Consider the following 15,025-nt stretch of genomic DNA (forward strand, 5'->3'; position numbering starts at 1 on the left):
AGCAGGGATAACATGTATCCTTGTATTGTCTTGTTTCTTCTTTTAGTAGGAAGGATGTTAGCATTTTCTAGTTAAGTCTGAAGTTTTATTTTGGTTTCTGATACATATTCTTTTTTATTTTTTTTATTAAAATTTTTTTTTAATGTTTATTTTTGAGAGAGAGAGAGGGAGAGACAGCACAAACAGGGAAGGGGCAGAGAGAGAGAGGGAAACACAGAATCAGAGGCAGGCTCCAGGCTCTAGGCTCTGAGCTGTCAGCAGAGTCTTTTGTGGGGCTCAGACTCACAGACTGTGAGATCATGACCTGAGCCGAAGTCGGACGCTTAACCGACTGAGCCACCCAGGCACCCCCCGTTACATATTCTTTATTATTAAGTAAGCATCTTCTGAGTTGCTAAGTTTATTTTTATTTTTCTTAATTTTATCAAGATGGAGGTGAGTGGTACGATTTAGGGGTGCTTTTCGCTCTTCCGCGTTTGAATTTTTCTTTTGCAGTGGAGTGTGAATCATCCCCTCCCCCACTGTAAGACTGGTTCGTAATAAGAGGGGAGAAAAGGATGATGAATTTTAAACAAATACCTTTCATTATATACCCGGATGACCGTATGGTTTTCTTAACTTTGATCTGCTGATGCGGTGAATTACATTAATAGATTTCCCAATATTAACCATCCTGGAAGGAACCCATTTGTTCATGGTGTCCCATTATTTTAATATACTGTGGATCCATTTTGCAGCATTTTGTGTCCATCTCCGTTAGTGAAATTGTCTTGTGGTTTTATTTTTGGCGTGCTCTTTTTGTCATTTTTAAAATGGGGATTATGCTAGTACAGTGGGTTACAAATTGGGAAGCTTTCCATCATTTTCAATGATCTGGAACAAGGTGGATAAATATACTGCAAATTGTGTACCTGTTGGTAGCTGCTGAGATGGCCGTGTTGAGAAGGATTCTGAGGTCCTGTCATGTGTAAACAATTTAGTGTTTTGTACGAGTGTAGGAAATGAGAGTTTCAGCATGCATGCCAGATGTTTATTTGTAGTCTCTGCCAGGAATGATTTATATTGCATGGGAATTATCTGTCTTTTGAAAGTTTAAAAGGACTAGCCTTTAAAACTCTTGTCTTGTTATACTTTTGGAGATGATTCTCTTCCACTGTAACCCTTTCTTCAGTAATTTTTTTGCTCTTGCTCTGGTTGAAAATAGTTTTAGTCATTTGTATTTTATTAGAAATCTATTCATTTCATCAAGAATTTGAACCATGTTTGCATAGAAAGAGTACAACTTAAAAAAAATGTCCTCTGGTTATATTTTCTAATCTGATTTTTCTCCCTTATGTTTTTTGGTTGAAAACTAACATCCAGGCCTATTTTACCCACCTCTTAATACTTTGAAGTAATTTGTCACCTCTGACTACTTAAAACGTTTCCAAATTATTATGTTTATGTTAAACCCCCTCCTTTCGCTTTCTTGAGATGTTTAAAAAAATTGAGTCCTTAAGCTCTTTCTTTTTCTCTGGTTAGTAATGAAAGTGCTTAGTCAATGAATTTTCCTCTGAGTACATTTTTGGTCACATTCTATAAACCTACTCTGACGCATCGTAACTATTTTCTCCTCTAAATATTCCATACCTTAGTTTTAGTTTTGATGTTCTCTTTTAAAAAAACTTTTTAGTGTTTATTTTTGAGAGAGAGAGAGAAAGAGAGAGCATGAGCAGGGAAGGGGCAGAGAGAGAGGGAGACGCAGAATCTGAAGCAGGCTTCAGGCTCTGAGCTGTCAGCACAGAGCCCAACGCGGGGCTGGAACCCACCGACCGTGAGATCATGACCTGAGCCGAAGTCGGACACTTAACTGACTGAGCCACCCAGGCGCCCCGATGTTTTCTTTAAAGATGATTTAAAAGTATTAAATCTTTGTGATTCCTTTTTTTACATTAGTATTTATGTTTATTCATTTTTAGTTAATTGTGAGAGACTGTTGCCAACGATGGTTTTGCTTTTGTTAATTTATAGAAAGTTTTGGATTCCTTTTTTCAAATATCAGTTTGTGTAAATATTTCATTTCCGTTTTGGGGCTTACTGTTTGCTACATATACGTCTGTTTCTCCATTTCAGATATCATGGATATTAATCACATTTTTCAGATTCCCTCACGAGCCCTAATAATTTTGCTTTTCCATTTATTATTTCAAGAATTTGAGAATCTGTTAATGTCTTCCAATAGTATAATGTTTCTTTCGGTGTTAGCTTTTGCTTTTTTTATTTTACTTTATATATTTTATTGCTGGGTTATTTAACAGAAATATATGTCTGCCTGGTCACATTTTATTATGGGTTGTACTCCTAATCTGTAAAAATAGGTCCTCCTTGACCTGTTCTATGTTTTCTGCTTTCAGTTGTAGTTTTTCTCATTTTTATAAAGCATTTCCTGATTTCACCTTTAATTCCAGTGATTTTTCTAAAGTACTTTCTGCTTTCTGTTGTTGGGGTTTACCTGGTATAATTTTACATTTAAGTTCTTATTTTACTTTTTCTTTTAACTTTTCTGTGCCCTTTAGAAAAATAGCTGTATTTCTTTCAGATAGCGTGTAGGTTTTTTATATTTAAAAATTCAGAGTCTGAGTGCCTGTGTCTTTTAATATGGAGCTTACCCCAAGTTATATTTATTATAATACCTAATGTGTTTTTTTTTAAACTTCTTTCATCTAATTATAGTGTTCTCTTTTCTAAGTACTTATATAACTGAGAAGGTATTTTTGATTCCTTCTCATGTGAATGGCAGCTTGGATGAATAGAGCATTTTGGGTTACGTATTTTATCACTCAGTACTCCGTAGATGCTCTATAGTCTTATGTTGTTAATATTGGATAATTCAGAGGCCACATGGTATTTTATTTTGATGGTCGACTCCCCCACCCTCTCACCCTCATCCTTCCTGAATGCCTGTGGTATTCTTTTCCCCCTTGAAATTCAAGGGATATTCCAAGCAATATCCACGTTTTGGTGTCTTTTCATTAGTTTGCGAGGTGCACGGAATGTACTTTGTCTACAGATTTAGCTCTTAATAATAGGAACATTTTTGTTCCATTGTGTCCCACTGGGCTCATTTCTTCTTGGAATGGCAGTTATCCACATATATATCCATATATCCCTATTGTTTGTTTTCTGCATTATCTCTTGTCTTGATTATTTGAGCCTCTATTTCTCTCTTTTGAGGTTTGTAAGTGCTTCTCGAGTGTATCCTTTGGATGCCTTAACTCTGTTTTCTGTGCTGACGACTCTGCTGGTCCCTGCTCCTGATGCTCATTATAATTCCGCTGTGCCATTATTTGATTCCTTGTATTCTCTTCTGAATTCCTTGAGCTAACCCTTCGTTTTATTCTGTTCTTGTTTTCTTTAATTTTGTTGGGGATGCAAAGGAGAATTTGTCTAAAATTTATTTTAGCTTCCTGGAGTAAAACTTACACATGCTCCTTCCCTGAATCTCGAGTAGAACGCTTTTCTCCTTTTTTTATTACGCAATTTTGTTGCATTTGCCCTCTCCCCTGCTCGCTTCCTTTAATCCTTCTAAACGGAGGCAGGTATGATTTAGTGTGGTGTAGACCCTACAGTGATATCAGCAGCAGCTTCCTCGGGTCTTGGGTTGAAAGGGGAGGGCCAGGTGTTGTCCGTGTACAGGATGGGTGGGCGACACGGCGGCCAGAGTTTGAGGGGGCCGGGCCGGGGCTATAGGTTTTCTCAGTCTGGGTTCCATCATTGTGAGGCTCCACGGTGAAGTGCCCAGTGGTTCTGCCCAGATGCTTTCCTGATGGGGTCAGGGTTGAGTTGGAAAGTAGAAGGTAAGCCACCACTGTGATGTCTGGGATTCCCTATTGGTCCTATCACCACCCCCAGGGGTGACATATTTGATTTTCATCTTACCAGTTCTGTGTCAGAATCTCAAGGATGACGTCTATGAGATGGGTCATCGCGATGCCCTTCCATGTATCGTTACCTCCCTAACATCTAACAGAAATTCCTTGGCGGGTGGGTTTGTATGTGAAATCCCCTTCTAGATTTCAGGACCTCTTTTTTTTTTTTTTAACTTTTTAATTGTGTTAAAATACAGTGTATAACAAACTTGATTGTCTTCACCATTTTTGTGTATACAGTTCGGTTAGGTCGTGTTAAGTACGCATACATTGCTGTGCTGCCCATCTTCAGAACTTCATCTCGTGGAATGGAAACTCTCCGTAAAGAACCCCCCCCCCCCCGGCCCTTGGCAACCACCATTCTACTTTCTGTCTCTGAACTTGACTTCTCTAAGTACCTCCTACAAGTGGAATCATATCATATTTGTCTCTTTGTGACCGGCATCGTGTCCTCGGGGCTCTTCCATGTTGTACCCCGTGTCGGAGTCTCCTTACTTCTCAAGGCTGTATAAGATTCCACTGTGTGTGCAGATGTCATTTTGTTTATCCCCTCCTCTGTCGGCGGACACTTGGGCCGCTGCTACATGTTGGTTATCACGAATACTCCCGTGAGCGTGAGTGTACTACCGTCTCTTCGAGATCCTGCTTGCCATTCTTTTGGGTCTATACCGAGAAGTAGAATTACTGGATCGTACAGTAATTACGTGTTTGATTTTTTGATAAGCCACCATAACTGTTTTCCTCCTATTTAAAAAAAAAAATATGGGGGCACCTGGGTGGTGGTTACACGCCCAATTCTTGACTTCGGCTCAGGTCATGGGCTCACGGTTTGTGAGATCGGGCCCCATGTTGGGCTCTGCGCTGACAGCACAGAGCCTGCGTGGGATTCTGTCTCCCTCTCTCTCCGTCCCTCCCCCGCTTGCTCTCTCTCTCTCTCTGTCTCAGAGTAGGTAAAAATAAACTTCAAAGTTTCAGAAGTATGCTGAATGAACAGAGTTGTGTCGCGCCCCACCACGTCCCATGGTCCAGCTTCAGCCGCCATCGACATGTTGCTCTTCCTTTATTACCTGTACCTCCACCGACTTCCCACTCCGCGAGGATGCTGGTTATCATGTCATGACAGCTGTTTCAGGAAAACTCACATAAGGAAGATGGACAGGGACAGTCATAGCTGAAGGTTTGGGTAAGTGCATATACCCACGGAATTCCTACCCCTGTTGCCACGTGGAACATTTCCAGCTCCCAGAATGTTTCCTTGGGTCCTTTGTCGGTCGCCACCCCTTCCCCCAAGAGGCAGTGGCTGTTGTGATCACCTTCACGTTAGACTGGTTTACCTGGTCCAGACCTTTGTATAAATAGTGCCTCCTATTTTTATATCCCTGTGGTCAGTCTCTCAGGGTGGGGAGGAGAGGAGGCATTGGTGGTCCCTACGCCCTCTGCCACACAGGACTCTCCCCTTTCACCCCTTTGCGGCTCTGGAGTTCACTGTCAGGTTAGCTGGCCACTGCCCTTGGTCTTTGTTTTCATTTGCCCAGCCAGTGTTCTACATTAGGAGCCCCGTGAAAAAGCCCCAACACTGAAAGCTCAGTGTGTTTAAAAAGAACTAAAACTCAGTGTGTTCAGCCCTTCCTTTTTGTTACAAAAGCGGTTATCCATATATGAAAATTTTGAAATATAGAGAATTAGAGGCAAGTAAATCCCTTGTTCTATCGCTTTGTAATCACGATTAGCAGTTCTCTGTTAACTTTGTCTTTTCTCTAGGTGGCCTTTTATCCTTTGTGTAATATAGCTATCATCATAGTGCATACAGTTTTATGCCCTGCCTTTTCCCTTTAACACTGAAACGTCAGTATTTTCTTGGCCAGCTGCAGGAATGTCTGGTGGTCATTTTTCATTGGCTCCATGGTAGTAGGGGGGTCATAGGAGCACTTACACTGTGCCTTCTACTGTTCTAAGTCTTCCTGTTTTTAAGTCCTCACACCGTACCTGTGAGGTATGCACTGTTACTCCCATTTTATAGGTGGAGAAATTGAGGCCGAGTGAAACAAGTCACACATTTGATGGGGAGGGAAGCCAGAAACCGAACCCAGGCATCCCGACTCCCGTCCTCAACACCCGTGCCCAGTGCTTATTAACTCCGTCATTTCTTTGAGTGGGCTGTACAGGGATCTTTTCCTCCATTTTGCAGATGAGTAAACTGAGCCCAAGAGAGGAAAAGTGACTTATCTGAGGGGAGGCAGCAAGGAAGGGGCAGGGTTGAGGCTGGGATCCAGGCCCTCTCCCCCGTTTCTGGAGTTCCTTCGTTCTGCTTGTTGGGGGGGGGGGGTCCTGCCTTGTGTGCAGTTCTGCCTCAGGGTAGAAACACTCCTTCTTTTCAGTCTTCTGGTTTTCCTCTCATTGTTGCCTGCCGTTCTTCCAGCAGCCCCAAGTCCCCTGACCTCTCTGGGCCTCAGTTTCTTCACCTTTAAAATGGGCCTCCCCTCTCTCCCACTCGTATCGGGGCTGTCGCTTCAGCCCCTGTCTCCCCGCCGTGGCCGGCCCGGTGCTTCGCAGACACTTGCAGGGAAGTGTACTCGCGGCTGAGTGAGCATCTGCTTCCCCATCTGGTCCCAACTTTTTCCTTAATTACCCGCTGAATTGGCTCTAACAAAATGCTGACAACTTGAGTGAGACATTAGCTGATACATCAGCGCCTGTGCCAGGGCTTCACGGGCTTTTCCGGGATGTGAAAACTCCGGCGCGGCGAGGTCCCTTCTTCCCTGGCCGGAGTCCCCGTCCCGGCCGAGTGGCGGGCCCCGCCGGGGCTCGGGGTTCTCGTGGGCTCTCGTGGCTCATAAATGCCACCTCGTGTGGTGCTGCACCCAGGCTCTCTGGGTGTCCTCAGGGCTGGGTCACAGACCTGGAAGTGAGTTTTGTCTTCTCTCCTGCCCCTCCCTTGATCTCTAACCTTTCAGGTCTTTTGTTCCAAGCTGATATTCTACAGATAAAGTTTGTTTCGTTTCATTTCTTCGCTTTCCTGGCAGATCTAGAAGCAGTGGGACTAAGGAAGTGTGCCCCAGCAGGAAGAAACTGGCCTGGGTTTTCTTGGCTTCCGGGGGGCTCCTGCAATGCCTTTTTGGGGCCTTGTTTTGCATCTGCATAAAGGGGTCTGATAAGGTGTGATACAGGCTCTAATTCTGATATCCTGGATTCTAAGAAAAGGCCGGGCTTCTGTTTTCTCGTTGTAAGTCGGGTCGGGAGCAGCTGTGGCTGCCCGGTGGGGGGAAGACCGTAGGCTCAGGAGCCAGCCATTCTCGATTCTAGTCTTTTGCCTCTGCTGTTTCCTCCCTGTGTGACCTTGGGCCAGTTGTTGAACCTCTCTGTGTCTCAGTTTCTTCTTTATAAATTGGAGCTCGGATTGGGGCGCCTGGGTGGCTCGGCCGGTTGAGCGTCCGACTTCCGCTCAGGTCACAATCTCACAGCTTGTGAGTTCGAGCCCCGCGTCGGGCTCTGCTGACGGCCTGGAGCCTGGAGCCTGTTCCAAATTCTGTGTCTCCCTCTCTCTCCGCCCCTAACCCACTCTCATTCCGTCTCTGTCTCTCTCAAAAATAAATAAACATTAAAACTTTTTTAAAAAATAAATTGGAGCTCAGAGAACCTTATGAGAGAGTTAATAATGACGCGTTAATACATGTAAAGCAACTGGCACGCGGTCGCTCAAATGTCATCTGCCCTGCCCCTTATCTTTTATGTGTAGCACGTTAATATACTCAGTTTAGGGCGCATGATCGTTTTTGGCTCATTACAATCCTTCCCGTGCTTTATTTAGTTATTTCTTTCTATCCTTATCCATTCTCCTGGCTCTGCTCCTCTGCTCTGTCCAATATTCTATATATTTAACATGCATTTTTTTCTTTTTTGTTTATGTGTTCTTGCAAAATGTGTGCTGTCGTTTGTGTGCATGTTGAAAAAGTGTCCCATCAGCGCTCTAGTGTCCAGATCTCATTCTGTTTCTCACTTTTGCCTCTCAGCTCTAAGTGTTTGAGCTCCACCGTGTTACTTTGAGCCGCTGGGTGGATTTTACCCATCCTCCACTCAGGGACGGATGCCCCCACCCCAAATAAAGCTGCGACGAGCATCCTTGTCCGTGCTCCCACGTGGACTTCAGTGAGACCTTCGTTACGATGTGTACCCAGGTGTGGAATTTGGGATAGAATGAAAAAGAGGATATTTGAAAGAAGCAAAAGGAATAGATGTTGTCATACCCCAAATTGAGTAAATCATGAATAGTACTTAGCCAATCAAGAAGTTGACTGTCTCTTGGGCTTGCCTTGAATCCCAGCTGAGGACCGCTTTTGTTTTTTATATTTGAACTTGCTCTTTGAAAGCAATTCAGGTGACGCAGAAGTAAGCAGTATAAAGAACGAAATGGAAAGAGCCCCTTCGCATTGACCCCACATCCTCCTCAGCCCCATTTCCGGTAGGTAAGCACTGGTGACTGTGGAGTGTCTCATATTGGTCTTTTTTTATACGCTTACAGGCACAGATGTGAACCTTTCATATTGTCGTACGTAGCTCTGCTCACCTAGTAGGATGTCATAACGCCGTTTCATGTCAGCCCTAATAGGTCTGCTGCAGTTTTTATCAGTGTTCAATATTCTCTTTTAAGGGTCTGCCATAGTTTATGTCACTAGCCCCTTTCTGATGGGTATTTTGGGTGTTACCAGTTTTCTGGCCCTTATAATCCCCAAATCAGCACTTCTTGTGATGTTGGTCTGCTGATGATACAGTCCTTTATTTTTGACAGATATTTTTGCTACCTATCGAATTCTGGGTTGACGGGTTTTTTTTTTTCTTTCAGTACTTAAAAGATGTTACTCCACTGTCTTATGTTTTATTTTATTTTTTGTGTTTTTTTAATGTTCATTTATTTTGTAAAGAGAGAGAGATAGAGTGTGAGCAGGGGAGAGGCAGAAAGAGAGGGAGACATAGAATCTGAAGCAACCTCCAGGCTCCAGGCTCTGAGCTGTCAGCACAGAGCCCAACGCAGGGCTCGAACTCAGGAATTGTGAGATCGCAATTGGAGCTGAAGTCAGAACTAAACTGTGACTGAGCCACCCAGATGCCCTTATTTTTATTTTTATTTTTGTACATTTTTAAAATTTATTTATTTTGAGAGAGGGGGTGGGGAGAGAGAGAGCGAGAGAGAGAGAGAGAGAGAGAAGAATAAGCTGGAGAGGAGCAGAGAGAGAGGGAGAGAGAGAATCCCAAGCAGGCTCCATGCTGTCAGTGCAGATCCCGATGCCAGGCTCAGACTCACAAACCTGTGAGATCACGATCGGAGCCAAAATCCAGAGTCGGATGCTAAACCGACTGAACCACCCAGGCACCCCCACTGTCTTATGTTTTAACGTTTTTGGTGAGGAGGTGACAAATTCTTATTTTGTTCCACTGTACGTTATGTCTTCTTAAACTTCCTGACCACTTTTTAGATGTTCTTTTTATCCCTGGTTTGAAGCAGTTTGATTGTGATGTGCCTCAGAGTGGTTTTCTTTGTGTTTGTTCTGCTTGGGATTCATTGAGCGTCTGGGTTCTGTGGGTTTGTACTTTGCACCGGCTTAAAAACTCTGGGGCATTATTTCTTCAAATAACCTTTTCTCTCCTCTCCCTCTCTTTGCCTCTTTTTTCGGGACTCCAGTTGCATATGTCTTAGGTCTTTTGACGTTGTCCCACAGCTCATGATGCCCTGTTTATTTTTGTCCCTGTTTTTTCTCTGTTTCATTGTTAGCAGTCTCTCTTGTTGTGTCTTCAAGTTCATCAGGCCTTTCCTTCTTCAGTGTCCGATCTGTTCTTCATCCAGGCATTGTAGTTTTCATCTCTGGAAGGAGTCTCCTTTAAATCTCCTGTGTCTCTTTCTGACATGCTCATGTTTTTCCTCCCTTCTGGAATTTACGGGGTATGTTTATGATAGCTCTTTTAATGTCCTTCGAGTCTGTCGTCTAGGTCGTTTCTGGGTCTCTTCCTATTAATGAGTTCTTCTGCTTCTTTCATGCCCAGTGATTTTTGACTGACAGACGTTGTGAATTTTGCATTGCTCCTTGCTGGATGTTTTAGTCTCCCTTTAAGTATTTTTGTGGTTTATTCCATTATTGCTGTTGTACTTGTCTCCTGATTGCTGCCGTAACTACCACACGCTTAGTGGCCGACAGCCACGCAGATTTATTACCTTATAGTTCCGGAGATTGGAAGTCCAAGTTGGAGTTCACCGGGCTAAAGTTAAGATGTTGGCGGGACTGTGTTCCTTCTGGAAGTTCTAGGGGAGGATCTGTTTCCTTTTCTAGCTCCTGGAGGCTGCCTGTATTCCTTGGGCTGTGGCTCCGTTTGTCCGTCTTCAAAGCCAGCAGTGTTGGGCGCGGTCCTCGTGCTGCCGTTTTCTCTGGTTCTGTCTTCTACTTAGCAGGACCCTTGCACCCACTCACGTAATCCACAGTAATCTCCCCACCTCAAGGTCATCTGATTAGCAAGCTTAATTCCATTTGCCTATATCCTAACATATTATGTCCACCGCTGGGACATAATATGCTGGTGCTGGGGATTCGGATGTGGAGACCTTGAGGGGGACACATCGTTCTGGTTACAGCTGTTACACTGTGTAGGACCACCAGAGCACTCTTTACCATAGAGCAGGGTTTGGCATACTCTATCCATGGGACCAATCTGGCCTGCCACCTGTTTTTGTAAATAAAATTTCATTGGAACACAGCTATGCTCATCCACTTTTGTGTTGTCTATGGCTAGTTTCATTCCCCAGTGACCCACAAAGCCTAAAATATTGAGTGGCCTTTAAGGTGTACCGACCCCTGGTCTGGGGGGGGGGGTCATCATACCTTTCTGAGTACTCAACCCAGTGCCATTAGTTGTCATATTTTCCCTACTTTGGCTGTTGGGAATGGGAACTATTCTTAGCTCTATGTGAGCCCTGAGACTTTTTCTACTTGGTTCTTTCTGGTGGTTCTTGGCCTGGCCTCAGGTGGTTTCCGTGTGTGCGTGTGCTGATTTGTACGAAAGCAACGGAAGAATTTGAGTGTACTCCCTGGGCACCTCTCTCTTCTCTGACTCTACCCTGCATATCACAGCTTCCTTGCCCTCCCCACTTCTAAACTGTCCCCTCAGCTTGGGGAAATCCCCTGAACTCTGTGTGCTTTGGTTCTCCATCCCTACACTGCAGCCTAGAAGTTCTCCAGCCTAAAATCCTCCAGAAATTGCTTTTCCTCTCCTAGGGATTACTGTCCCGTGCTGCCTTTTGTCCAGTGCTTAGAGATCATTGTTTTGTATGTTTTGTCCAGTTACTTGGTTGTTTAAGGTGGGCGGTAAATCTGGTCCCTCTTGCTCGGTCAGGAGTAGAAGCCACTTACATTGTATTATTTTGCATTTATGAGAGTACTTTTGGAAGATAGCATATTGGAAGAGGCTTCATGAAGAGAGTCTGCGTTTTTAAAAACAATTTTTTAATGTTTATTTTTGAGACAGAGAGAGAGAGTGTGAGTGGGAAAGGAGCAAAGAGAGAGAGGGAGACACAAAATCCGAAGCAGGCTCCAGGCTCTGAGCTGTCAGCACAGAGCCCGACGTGGGGCTTGAACTCACCAACCGCGAGATCATGACCTGAGCTGAAGTCGGACGCTTAACCTACTGAGCCACCCAGGTGCCCCAGAGATTCAGCATTTTAATGATACTGCAAATTGGCCTTCGTAAGGGCTGTGCCACTGTGCTTTTGAGAGTCTCGTTCTAGTAGCAGGGGTTGTGGGGGTAGATGATGATAGGGAATCACTTTGAGCCCTGTAAAGGGTTGGCAGCATGCCAAGGGTTATGGCTCTTAAAAAAGGGCTTCCCCTAGCTGTTCCTCTTGTGACTTGGGTGTCTGATGGCCATTTTGCTCTGCCAAGCTAGCCTCAGGGGTGCCGGGGGAGGGGGGGATCTTCTGCTAGGCTGCTACTTTCTTTCCTGATGTCTGTTGAGCACCTACAGACGCTAAATAACATTTCAAGTGCTACGTGCAGTCACTGTGATATAGTTTCATTCTCTCCCACAACCGTGGGAGCTGGGGACGAAATGGAAACAGAGAGGTGGCATGGTTGGCCCAGTGTCATACAGCTAATTCCCGGCAAAGCATGGATTCTTTCTGCCTTTAAACCAAGTCTGCCAGTTCGTAAAACAGACCACCCTTTTTATCAAGACCCCTTAGGCTGCAGGTGACAGAAACACATCTCAAATTTGTATAAGCCCAAAGGGACATTTATTGGCGTGCCTACTGAAGAGTCCAGGGCTGGATCCAGGCGCATTAGAAATGCATTGCTCTCCATGTCTCAGCTCTTCCTTCCCGGGGTTAACCTACCCTTCATGCAAGCCCCTCCCCAGGTGGTGGCGGTGGTGGTGGTAGCATCTTCAGGCTGATTTCTAAGCCCGGCGGAAAGAGAGTACCTGTTTCCCAAGGATTTCAACCGAAAAGGCCCAAGAAAGGCTCCCACTGGCCCACAGGCTCATCCCTGAGCCAGTCACGGTGCCAAGAGGATTGTTTTCTTTGGATTGGACAGATGTGGGTCTTGGAGTTGGGGTCTGGGGACAGCCCGTTGAAGCCACTTCGATTATGGGTTCTGGAAAGGGTAAAATAGTTCTGTTTTGGAAGAAGGGATGCTGAATAGATAGAGACAGAAGTGTCGGTTTCTCCTGTTTGACCTTCGTTTGAGAAGTGGCGTTGTGCCGTCCTAGGTTCTGACCATCAGCTCTTCTGTTAGCGTGTCCGGCAGGTGAGGACAAGGATGGGGATGAGCCATCGGGGGTGTGGTTGAGGCTGGGAGAACAGAGGAATTGTGTGTGGGGTGGGGCGGGGGGAGGGTAGGTTGTGTTGCATGTAAAAGAGGGAAGCCCACCACGATGGGCACATTCTACTTCTGAGGCTGCTGCACAAGACGCCCTGTGAGGTTACACCTTACCAGGCATTGGTACCCAGAAACAAAGGCCCAGCAGTCTGGGGACACCCCCGAGCCCCATCTGTCACCAGCAGTAGGTGAGCACTTTTCCGAGGGTGGTCCAGGACCTCTGTCACTAGAGCAGCTGACAGGTGCAATCCCCATCAGCAGACGTGCTGGTTCCGAGTCCTGGGGGAGGGGGAGGTCGGAAGTCCGAGGTTCCAACTGTCTCCCTGTCCGAGGTTCCAGCTGTCTCCCTGAGTGCTGCTGACACATGCCACGTGCCGAGAGCCTCACTTAGGTGACCAACTGTCCCTGAACTCGCTGTTTTCCTTGAATGGATTTTCTTTAAAGGATTCTCCTTTCTCCTGTGGGACTGGTTAATAAGCTTATCCAGTTTCCAGGATTTCCCTCCTTCAGGATTTCTCCTTTCTCCTGTGGGACTGGTTAATAAGCTTATCCAGTTTCCAGGATTTCCCTCCTTCAGGTTCGAACTGCTCCTTTCGGGATAAAGGAAGCGTCACCATTTGAGCTTGGGGTTGAATCTGATGTGTGGGATCCCTTTCTAAAGAGCTCAGCAGTATTATTTTCCATCTGGCACTTTCCACGTCTCGAGACGTCCACTGGAGATAGCATGCAAAGGAAGGGTAACACACAATGTGCCTACGTTACTTTTTCCTTAAAGTGCTTATTTTGAGAAAGTGTGCGTGTGCAAGGGGGCGGGGAGGGGCAGAGAGAGAGGGAGAGAGAGAATCTCAAGCAGGCTCCGAGCTGTCAGCTCAGAGCCCGACGTAGGGCTTGATCTCATGAACTGCGAGATGATGACCTGAGCCGAAACCAAGGTTTGGATGCTCAACCCACGGAGCCACCCAGGCGTCCCCCCTACATTCCTTTACCAGGAGGTGGTGACGGTGCCAGTGACCTGTCAGGATTGGTCATGAGAGCAGGGAGGTGCAGATGTGTCAGAGAAATGGAGCCTTTGGCTTGAAAAAGCTCAGTTGACTACTCTGACTCCACATTTCATCTGTTCCTAAGTCAAGACCCTGAAACTCTGGAGGATAAAGCATGATTTTCACCTGCTACAAGATTTCAAAACTCTTTCTAGGCCAAGAACCTTTTCATAAATGAAATCTTATATGGGAGCTCAGTATATTGAAGAGATAAAGGCAGTTTTTTTAATTGGGGAGGGAGGGCCACTTTATGACTTTGGTGAGCCCTAGGCACTTTTTTGCCTTTGTGGGCACCTTCTTCCATAAGAAATATTAAAAATTATATTTTATGGCTGCATTGGTATGAAGATGAGTATATTAATATTATATGTTCAGCATTTTCTCCATCCTGAGGGTTCAGTTTCTTTAGTCTGATTTTATTTATTTAAAAAAAATTTTTTTTAACATTTATTTATTTTTGAGACAGAGAGAGAGCATGAACAGGGGAGGGTCAGAGAAAGAGGGAGACACAGAATCTGAAACAGGCTCCAGGCTCTGAGCTGTCAGCACAGAGCCCGATGCGGGGCTCGAACCCATGGACCGCGAGATCATGACCTGAGCCGAAGTCGGACGCTTAACCTTTTTAGTCTGATTTTAAAAGAAATGAAAGTATTGGGGCGCCTGGATGGCTCAGTTGGTTGAGCATCTGACTTCAGCTCACATCATGATCTCACAGTGCATGAGTTTGAGCCCCGTGTAGTGCTGTGTACTGAACCCTCAGAGCCTGGAGCCTGCTTTGGAGTCTGTGTCTCCCTCTCTCTCTGCCCCTCCCCTGCTTGAACTCTGTCTCTCTCTCTCAGAAATAAATACACATTAAAAATAAATGAAAATATTTTTGTGGGCCCTTAAAGGTATGTGGGGCCTGGGCGCCATGACTCCTCTGCCTGATGGGGAGGTCAGCCCTGAGCAAATAGGCCCCACCTGTGTGGCCACTCCTGGGGGGCCCCCTGAGGCAGGCTGGAAGAGGGGAACCCAGTTTGAAGACTTTGTTTAGACTCATCACCTGTATCTTACCAGACACTGTCCAGCCTCCCCGGGGAAGAAGAATCGTAAGGTATCCCAATTTAAGGGTGGAATGTCAAAGTCATTTCTGTCTGTCCCCATCCCCCCTCCCTGCAACCCAGGACTTGTTCTTCAATATCTCTCCTTTTTTTTTTTTTTTTTTTTAAGAGAGAGCTCGAGC

General features: G+C 45.4%; 1 protein-coding gene across 6 annotated transcripts in view; it reads left to right on the forward strand.

The window, feature by feature from the left end:
* Positions 1-15,025, forward strand: part of ZNF618 (zinc finger protein 618) — a 184,410-nt gene that overhangs the window by 23,451 nt on the left and 145,934 nt on the right. The window contains exon 1 of one of the 6 annotated variants that reach the window (XM_045043518.1): positions 4,767-5,091. The exons of the other annotated variants lie outside the window; for them this stretch is intronic. The gene's annotated coding sequence lies outside the window, so the exon portion shown is untranslated. Of the gene's footprint in view, positions 1-4,766; positions 5,092-15,025 lie in introns of those variants that run through there. 6 annotated transcript variants of the gene reach the window in all.

This window comes from Felis catus, chromosome D4 (assembly GCF_018350175.1).
Source record: "Felis catus isolate Fca126 chromosome D4, F.catus_Fca126_mat1.0, whole genome shotgun sequence".
In the NCBI taxonomy this organism is placed as follows: domain Eukaryota; kingdom Metazoa; phylum Chordata; class Mammalia; order Carnivora; family Felidae; genus Felis; species Felis catus.